Source organism: Miscanthus floridulus, chromosome 11, assembly GCF_019320115.1.
Source record: "Miscanthus floridulus cultivar M001 chromosome 11, ASM1932011v1, whole genome shotgun sequence".
NCBI classification, from domain to species: domain Eukaryota; kingdom Viridiplantae; phylum Streptophyta; class Magnoliopsida; order Poales; family Poaceae; genus Miscanthus; species Miscanthus floridulus.
The window spans coordinates 26,907,233-26,917,446 of record NC_089590.1 but is presented as its reverse complement, the minus strand read 5'-3'; positions in this window follow the sequence as shown (position 1 = coordinate 26,917,446).

The following is a 10,214-nucleotide window of genomic DNA, read 5'->3' as shown; positions in this document are numbered from 1 at the left end:
TGCAAGATAGGTGCAAGTTTGCACTAGACGTAACATAGGCTCAGAAATCGTTTTGGTCGCACCCGATGGTACCACTAGGTGACGTTGCTCAAGTGGAAGCTCACTTTGCTACATTTGGAGATAGTACTAATCTTGACGCAAGATAGGTGCACGGTGTGCATCGAACATACCATAGGCTAGGAAATCATTTTGGATGCACCCAATGGACCTCCTTGGTGACGTGAGTCATGTGGAATCTCTCTTCTTTTCATTTGGAGGTAGTGTTAGCGTCAGTGCAAGATAGGTGCATGGTTTGCACTAGACGTACCATAGGCTCAGAAATTGTTTTGGTCGCACCCGATGGTACCACAAGGTGACGATGCTCAAGTGGAAGCTTATTTCGGTATGTTTGGAGATAGTGCTAATCTTAACGCAAGATAGGTGCACGGTTTGCGTCGAACGTACCATAGGCTAGGAAATCATTTTGGATGCACCCAATGGAACTCCTAGGTGACATGGGTTATGTGGAATCTCACTTCTTTTCTATTTGGAAACAGTGTTAGTGTCGGTGCAAGATAGGTGCATGGTTTGCGTTAGACGTACCATAGGCTCTTAGATCGTTTTGGACGCAACCGATGGTACCACTAGGTGACAAGGCTCAAGTGGAAGCTCGTTTTGTTCCGTTTAGAGATAGTGCTAATCTTGACGCAAGATAGGTGCACAGTTTTCATCGAACGTAACATAGGCTTGGAAATCCTTTTGCATGCATCCGATGGAGCTCCTTGGTGACGTGGGTCATGTGGAATCTCTCTTCTTTCTGTTTGGAGGTAGTGTTAGCGTCGGTGCAACATATGTGCATGGTTTGCACTAGACATACCATAGGCTCAGAAATCGTTTTGCTCGCACCCGATGGTACCACTAGGCGACGAGGCTCAAGTGGAAGCTCATTTCGGTACGTTTGGAGATAGTGCTAATCTTGACGCAAGATAGGTTCACAGTTTGCGTTGAACATATACCACAGGCTAGGAAATCATTTTGGATGCACCCAATGGAACTCCTAGGTGACGTGGGTCATGTTGAATCTCACTTCTTTCCTTTTGGAGACAGTGTTAGTGTCGGTGCAAGATAGGTGTATGGTTTGCGCTAGACGTACCATAGGCTCTGAGATCGTTTTGGACGCAACCGATGGCACCACTAGGTGATGAGGCTCAAGTGGAAGCTCGTTTCAGTCCATTTAGAGATAGTGCTAATCTTGACGCAAGATAGGTGCACGGTTTGTGTCGAGCGTAACATAGGCTCGAAAATCATTTTGCATGCACCCGATGGAGCTCCTTGGTGAAGTGAGTCATGTGGAATCTCTCTTCTTTCCGTTTGGAGGTAGTGTTAGCGAACCGATGGTACCACTAGTTGACAAGGCTCAAGTGGAAGGTCATTTCAGTCCGCTTAGAGATAGTGCTAATCTTGACGCAAGATAGGTGCATGGTTTGCGTCGAACGTAACATAGGCTCGGAAATCATTTTGCATGGACCCGATGGAGCTCCTTGGTTAAGTGGGTCATGTGAAATATCTTTTCTTTTTGTTAGGAGGTAGTGTTAGCGTCGGTGCAAGATAGGTGCATGGTCATCACTAGACGTACCATAGGCTCAGAAATCATTTTGGTCGCACCCGATGGTACCACAAGGTGACGATGCTCAAGTGGAAGCTCATTTCGGTACGTTTGGAGATAGTGCTAACCTTAACGCAAGATAGGTGGACAGTTTGCGTCAAACATACCATGGGCTAGGAAATCATTTTGGATGCACCCAATGGAACTCCTAGGTGACGATGGTTATGTGGAATCTTACTTCTTTCGGTTTGGAGACAGTGTTTGTGTAGGTGCAAGAAAGGTGCATGGTTTGCGCTAGACGTACCATAGGCTCTGAGATCATTTTGGATGCAACCGATGGTACCACTAGGTGACAAGGCTCAAGTGGAAGCTCCTTTCGGTCCGCTTAGAGATAGTGCTAATCTTGACGCAAGATAGGTGCACGGTTTGTGTCAAATGTAACATAGGCTCGTAAATCATTTTGCATGCACCCGATGGAGCTCCTTGGTGACGTGGGTCATGTGGAATCTCTCTTCTTTCTGTTTGGAGGTAGTGTTAGCATTGGTGCAAGATAGGTGCAAGTTTGCACTAGACGTAACATAGGCTCAGAAATCATTTTGGTCACACCCGATGGTACCACTAGGTGACGTTGCTCAAGTGGAAGCTCATTTTGCTACGTTTGGAGATAGTACTAATCTTGACGCAAGATAGGTGCATGGTTTGCATCGAACGTACCATAGGCTAGGAAATCATTTTGGATGCACCCAATGGACCTCCTTGGTGATGTAAGTCATGTGGAATCTCTCTTCTTTTCATTTGGAGGTAGTGTTAGCGTTAGTGCAAGATAGGTGCATGGTTTGCACTAGACGTACCATAGGCTCAGAAATCGTTTTGGTCGCACCCGATGGTACCACAAGGTGACGATGCTCAAGTGGAAGCTTATTTCGGTATGTTTGGAGATAGTGCTAATCTTAACGCAAGATAGGTGCACGGTTTGCGTCGAACGTACCATAGGCTAGGAAATCATTTTGGATGCACCCAATGGAACTCCTAGGTGACATGGGTTATGTGGAATCTCACTTCTTTTCTGTTTGGAGACAGTGTTAGTGTCGGTGCAAGATAGGTGCACGGTTTGCGTTAGACGTACCATAGGCTCTTAGATCGTTTTGGACGCAACCGATGGTACCACTAGGTGACAAGGCCCAAGTGGAAGCTCGTTTCGTTCCGTTTAGAGATAGTGCTAATCTTAACGCAAGATAGGTGCACAGTTTTCATCGAACGTAACATAGGCTTGGAAATCCTTTTGCATGCATCCGATGGAGCTCCTTGGTGACGTGGGTCATGTGGAATCTCTCTTCTTTCTGTTTGGAGGTAGTGTTAGTGTCGGTGCAACATATGTGCATGGTTTGCACTAGACGTACCATAGGCTCAGAAATCATTTTGCTCGCACCCAATGGTACCACTAGGTGATGAGGCTCAAGTGGAAGCTCATTTCGGTACGTTTGGATATAGTGCTAATCTTGACGCAAGATAGGTTCACAGTTTGCGTTGAACATATACCATAGGCTAGGAAATCATTTTGGATGCACCCAATGGAACTCCTAGGTGACGTGGGTCATGTTGAATCTCACTTCTTTCCTTTTGGAGACAGTGTTAGTGTCGGTGCAAGATAGGTGTATGGTTTGCGCTAGACGTACCATAGGCTCTGAGATCGTTTTGGATGCAACCGATGGCACCACTAGGTGATGAGGCTCAAGTGGAAGCTCGTTAAGTCCATTTAGAGATAGTGCTAATCTTGACGCAAGATAGGTGCACGGTTTGCGTCGAGCGTAACATAGGCTCGAAAATCATTTTGCATGCACCCGATGGAGCTCCTTGGTGAAGTGAGTCATGTGGAATCTCTCTTCTTTCCGTTTGGAGGTAGTGTTAGCGAACCGATGGTACCACTAGTTGACAAGGCTCAAGTGGAAGGTCATTTCAGTCCGCTTAGAGATAGTGCTAATCTTGACGCAAGATAGGTGCACGGTTTGCGTCGAACGTAACATAGGCTCGGAAATCATTTTGCATGGACCCGATGGAGCTCCTTGGTTAAGTGGGTCATGTGAAATATCTTTTCTTTCTGTTAGGAGGTAGTGTTAGCGTCGGTGCAAGATAGGTGCATGGTCATCACTAGACGTACCATAGGCTCAGAAATCATTTTGGTCGCACCCGATGGTACCACAAGGTGACGATGCTCAAGTGGAAGCTCATTTCGGTACGTTTGGAGATAGTGCTAATCTTAACACAAGATAGGTGGACAGTTTGCATCGAACATACCATGGGCCAGGAAATCATTTTGGATGCACCCAATGGAACTCCTAGGTGACGATGGTTATGTGGAATCTTACTTCTTTCGGTTTGGAGATAGTGTTTGTGTAGGTGCAAGAAAGGTGCATGGTTTGCGCTAGACGTACCATAGGCTCTGAGATCGTTTTGGATGCAACCGATGGTACCACTAGGTGACAAGGCTCAAGTGGAAGCTCCTTTCGGTCCGCTTAGAGATAGTGCTAATCTTGACGCAAGATAGGTGCACGGTTTGTGTCAAATGTAACATAGGCTCGTAAATCATTTTGCATGCACCCGAAGGAGCTCCTTGGTGACGTGGGTCATGTGGAATCTCTCTTCTTTCTGTTTGGAGGTAGTGTTAGCATTGGTGCAAGATAGGTGCAAGTTTGCACTAGACGTAACATAGGCTCAGAAATCGTTTTGGTCGCACCCGATGGTACCACTAGGTGACGTTGCTCAAGTGGAAGCTCATTTTGCTACGTTTGGAGATAGTACTAATCTTGACGCAAGATAGGTGCACGGTTTGCATCGAACGTACCATAGGCTAGGAAATCATTTTGGATGCACCCAATGGACCTCCTTGGTGACGTGAGTCATGTGGAATCTCTCTTCTTTTCATTTGGAGGTAGTGTCAGCGTCGGTGCAAGATAGGTGCATGGTTTGCACTAGACGTACCATAGGCTTAGAAATCGTTTTGGTCGCACCCGATGGTACCACAAGGTGACGATGCTCAAGTGGAAGCTTATTTCGGTATGTTTGGAGATAGTGCTAATCTTAACGCAAGATAGGTGCACGGTTTGCGTCGAACGTACCATAGGCTAGGAAATCATTTTGGATGCACCCAATGGAACTCCTAGGTGACATGGGTTATGTGGAATCTCACTTCTTTTCTGTTTGGAGACAGTGTTAGTGTCGGTGCAAGATAGGTGCATGGTTTGCGTTAGACGTACCATAGGCTCTTAGATCGTTTTGGACGCAACCGATGCTACCACTAGGTGACAAGGCTCAAGTGGAAGCTTGTTTCGTTCCGTTTAGAGATAGTGCTAATCTTGACGCAAGATAGGTGCACAGTTTTCATCGAACGTAACATAGGCTTGGAAATCCTTTTGCATGCATCCGATGGAGCTCCTTGGTGACATGGGTCATGTGGAATCTCTCTTCTTTCTGTTTGGAGGTAGTGTTAGCATCGGTGCAACATATGTGCATGGTTTGCACTAGACGTACCATAGGCTCAGAAATCGTTTTGCTCGCACCCGATGGTACCACTAGGTGACGAGGCTCAAGTGGAAGCTCATTTCGGTACGTTTGGAGATAGTGCTAATCTTGACGCAAGATAGGTTCACAGTTTGCGTTGAACATATACCATAGGCTAGGAAATCATTTTGGATGCACCCAATGGAACTCCTAGGTGACGTGGGTCATGTTGAATCTCACTTCTTTCCTTTTGGAGACAGTGTTAGTGTCGGTGCAAGATAGGTGTATGGTTTGCGCTAGACGTACCATAGGCTCTGAGATCGTTTTGGACGCAACCGATGGCACCACTAGGTGATGAGGCTCAAGTGGAAGCTCATTTCAATCCATTTAGAGATAGTGCTAATCTTGACACAAGATAGGTGCGGGGTTTGCGTCGAGCGTAACATAGGCTCGGAAATCATTTTGCATGCACCCGATGGAGCTCCTTGGTGAAGTGAGTCATGTGGAATCTCTCTTCTTTCCGTTTGGAGGTAGTGTTAGCGAACCGATGGTACCACCAGGTGACAAGGCTCAAGTGGAAGGTCGTTTCAGTCCGCTTAGAGATAGTGCTAATCTTGACGCAAGATAGGTGCACGGTTTTCGTCGAACGTAACTTAGGCTCGGAAATCATTTTGCATGGACCCGATGGAGCTCCTTGGTGAAGTGGGTCATGTGAAATCTCTCTTCTTTCTATTTGGAGGTAGTGTTAGCGTCGGTGCAAGATAGGTGCATGGTCATCACTAGATGTACCATAGGCTCAGAAATCGTTTTGGTCGCACCCGATGGTACCACAAGGTGACAATTGTCAAGTGGAAGCTCATTTCGGTACGTTTGGAGATAGTGCTAATCTTAACGCAAGATAGGTGCACGGTTTGCGTCGAACGTACCATAGGCTAGGAAATCATTTTGGATGCACCCAATGGAACTCCTAGGTAACGATGGTTATGTGGAATCTTACTTCTTTCGGTTTGGAGACAGTGTTTGTGTAGGTGTAAGAAAGGTGCATGGTTTGCGCTAGACGTACCATAGGCTCTAAGATCGTTTTGGACGCAACCGACGGTACCACTAGGTGACAAGGCACAAGTGGAAGCTCGTTTTGGTCCGCTTAGAGATAGTGCTAATCTTGACGCAAGATAGGTGCACGGTTTGTGTCAAACATAACATAGGCTTGGAAATCATTTTGCATGCACCCGATGGAGCTCCTTGGTGACGTGGGTCATGTGGAATCTCTCTTCTTTCTATTTGGAGGTAGTGTTAGCATTGGTGCAAGATAGGTGCATGTTTGCACTAGACGTAACATAGGCTTAGAAATCATTTTGGTCGCACCCGATGGTACCACTTGGTGACGTTGCTCAAGTGGAAGCTCATTTTGGTACGTTTGGAGATAGTACTAATCTTGACGCAAGATAGGTGCACGGTTTGCGTTGAACGTACCATAGGCTAGGAAATCATTTTGGATGCACCCAATGGACCTCCTTGGTGACGTGAGTCATGTGGAATCTCTCTTCTTTCATTTGGAGGTAGTGTTAGCGTGGGTGCAAGATAGGTGCATGGTTTGCTATTGATGTTCCATAGACTCAGAAATCGTTTTGGTCGCACCCGATGGTACCACAAGGTGATGGTGCTCAAGTGGAAGCCCATTTCGGTATGTTTGGAGATAGTGCTAATCTTAACGCAAGATAGGTGCACGGTTTGCGTCGAATGTACCATAGGCTAGGAAATCATTTTGGATCCACCCAATGGAACTCCTAGGTGACATGGGTTATGTGGAATCTCACTTGTTTTCTATTAGGAGACATTGTTAGTGTCAGTGCAAGATAGGTGCATGGTTTGCATTAGACGTACCATAGGCTCTTAGATCGTTTTGGACGCAACCGATGGTACCACTAGGTGACAAGGCTCAACTGGAAGCTCCTTTCATTCCGTTTAGAGATAGTGCTAATCTTGATGCAAGATAGGTGCACAGTTTTTGTCGAACGTAACATAGGCTTCAAAATCCTTTTGCATGCATCCGATGGAGCTCCTTGGTGACGTGGGTCATGTGGAATCTCTCTTCTTTCTGTTTGGAGGTAGTGTTAGCGTCGGTGCAACATATGTGCATGGTTTGCACTAGACGTACCATAGGCTCAGAAATCGTTTTGTTCACACCCGATGGTACCACTAGGTGACGAGGCTCAAGTGGAAGCTCATTTCGGTACGTTTGGAGATAGTGCTAATCTTAACGCAAGATAGGTGCACGGTTTCCGTCGAACGTACCATAGGCTAGGAAATCATTTTGGATGCACCCAATGGAACTCCTAGGTGACGATGGTTATGTGGAATCTTACTTCTTTCGGTTTGGAGACAGTGTTTGTGCCGGTGCAAGAAAGGTGCATGGTTTGCGCTAGACGTACCATAGGCTCTGAGATCGTTTTGGACGCAACCGATGGTACCACTAGCTGACAAGGCTCAAGTGGAAGCTCGTTTCGGTCCGCTTAGAGATAGTGCTAATCTTGACGCAAGATAGGTGCACGGTTTGTGTCAAACGTAACATAGGCCCGGAAATCATTTTGCATGCACCCGATGGAGCTCCTTGGTGACGTGGGTCATGTGGAATCTGTCTTCTTTCTGTTTGGAGGTAGTGTTAGCATTGGTGCAAGATAGGTGTACGCTTGCACTAGACGTAACATAGGATACCACTAGGTGATGAGGCTCAAGTGGTAGCTCATTTTGGTACGTTTGGACATAGTGCTAATCTTGACGCAAGATAGGTGCATGGTTTGCGTTCAACGTACCATAGGCTAGGAAATCATTTTGGATGCACCCAATGGACCTCCTTGGTGACGTGGGTCATGTGGAATCTCTCTTCTTTCCGTTTGGAGGTAGTGTTAGCGTCGGCGCAAGATAGGTGCATGGTTTCCACTAGACGTACCATAGGCTCAGAAATCATTTTGGTCGCACCAGATGGTACCACTAGGTGACGAGGCACAAGTGGAAGCTCATTTCGGTACATTTGGAGATAGTGCTAATCTTGACGCAAGATAGGTGCATAGTTTCCATCAAACGTACCATAGGCTAGGAAATCATTTTGGATACACCCAATGGTACTCCTAGGTGACATGGGTTATGTGGAATCTCACTTCTTTTCCATTTGGAGACAGTGTTTGTGTCGGTGCAAGATAGGTGCATGGTTTGCGCTAGACGTACCATAGGCTCTAAGATCATTTTGGACGCAACTGATGGTACCACTAGGTGACAAGGCTCAAATGGAAGCTCCTTTCGGTCTGCTTAGAGATAGTGCTAATCTTGACGCAAGATAGGTGCACAATTTTCGTCGAACGTAACATAGGCTTGGAAATCCTTTTGCATGCATCCGATGGAGCTCCTTGGTGACATGGGTCATGTGGAATCCCTCTTCTTTCTGTTTGGAGGTAGTGTTAGCGTCGGTGCGACATATGTGCATGGTTTGCACTAGACGTACCATAGGCTCAGAAATCGTTTTGTTCGCACCCGATGGTACCACTAGGTGACGAGGCTCAAGTGGAAGCTCATTTTGGTACGTTTGGAGATAGTGCTAATCTTAACGCAAGATAGGTGCACGGTTTGCGTCGAACGTACCATAGGCTAGGAAATCATTTTGGATGCACCCAATGGAACTCCTAGGTGACAATGGTTATGTGGAATCTTACTTCTTTTGGTTTGGAGACAGTGTTTGTGTCAGTGCAAGAAAGGTGCATGTTTGCGCTAGACGTACCATAGGCTCTGAGATCGTTTTGGACGCAACCGATGGTACCCCTAGGTGACAAGGCTCAAGTGGAAGCTCGTTTCGGTCCGCTTAGAGATAGTGCTAATCTTGACGCAAGATAGGTGCACGGTTTGTGTCAAACGTAACATAGGCTCGGAAATCATTTTGCATGCACCCGATGGAGCTCCTTGGTGACGTGGGTCATGTGGAATCTCTCTTCTTTCTGTTTGGAGGTAGTGTTAGCATTGGTGCAAGATAGGTGTATGCTTGCACTAGACGTAACATAGGATACCACTAGGTGATGAGGCTCAAGTGGTAGCTCATTTTGGTACGTTTGGACATAGTGCTAATCTTGACGCAAGATAGGTGCACGGTTTGCGTGCAACATACCATAGGCTAGGAAATCATTTTGGATGCACCCAATGGACCTCCTTGGTGACGTGGGTCATGTGGAATCTCTCTTCTTTCTGTTTGGAGGTAGTGTTAGCGTCGGTGCAAGATAGGTGCATGGTTTGCACTAGACGTACCATAGGCTCAGAAATCATTTTGGTCGCACCAGATGGTACCACTAGGTGACGAGGCTCAAGTGGAAGCTCATTTCGGTACATTTGGAGATAGTGCTAATCTTGACGCAAGATAGGTGCACGGTTTCCATCGAACGTACCATAGGCTAGGAAATCATTTTGGATACACCTAATGGAACTCCTAGGTGACATGGGTTATGTGGAATCTCACTTCTTTTCCATTTGGAGACAGTGTTTGTGTCGGTGCAAGATAGGTGCATGGTTTGCGCTAGACGTACCATAGGCACTGAGATCGTTTTGGACACAACTGATGGTACCACTAGGTGACAAGGCTCAAGTGGAAGCTCGTTTTTTTCTATTTAGAGATAGTGCTAATCTTGACTCAAGATAGGTGCACAGTTTTCTTCGAATGTAACATAGGCTTGGAAATCATTTTGCATGCACCCGATGGAGCTCCTTGGTGACATGGGTCATGTAGAATCTCTCTTCTTTCTGTTTGGAGGTAGTGTTAGCGTCGGTGCAAGATATGTGCATGGTTTGCACTAGACGTACCACAGGCTCAGAAATTGTTTTGGTCGCACCCGATGGTACCACTAGGTGACGAGGCTCAAGTGGAAGCTCATTTTGGTACGTTTGGAGATAGTGCTAATCTTGACGCAAGATAGGTGCACGGTTTGTGTCGAACATATACCATAGGCTAGGAAATCATTTTGGATGCACCCAATGGAACTCCTAGGTGACGTGGGTCATGTTGAATCTCACTTCTTTCCTTTTGGAGACAGTGTTAGTGTCGGTGCAAGATAGGTGTATGGTTTACGCTTGACGTACCATAGGCTCTGAGATC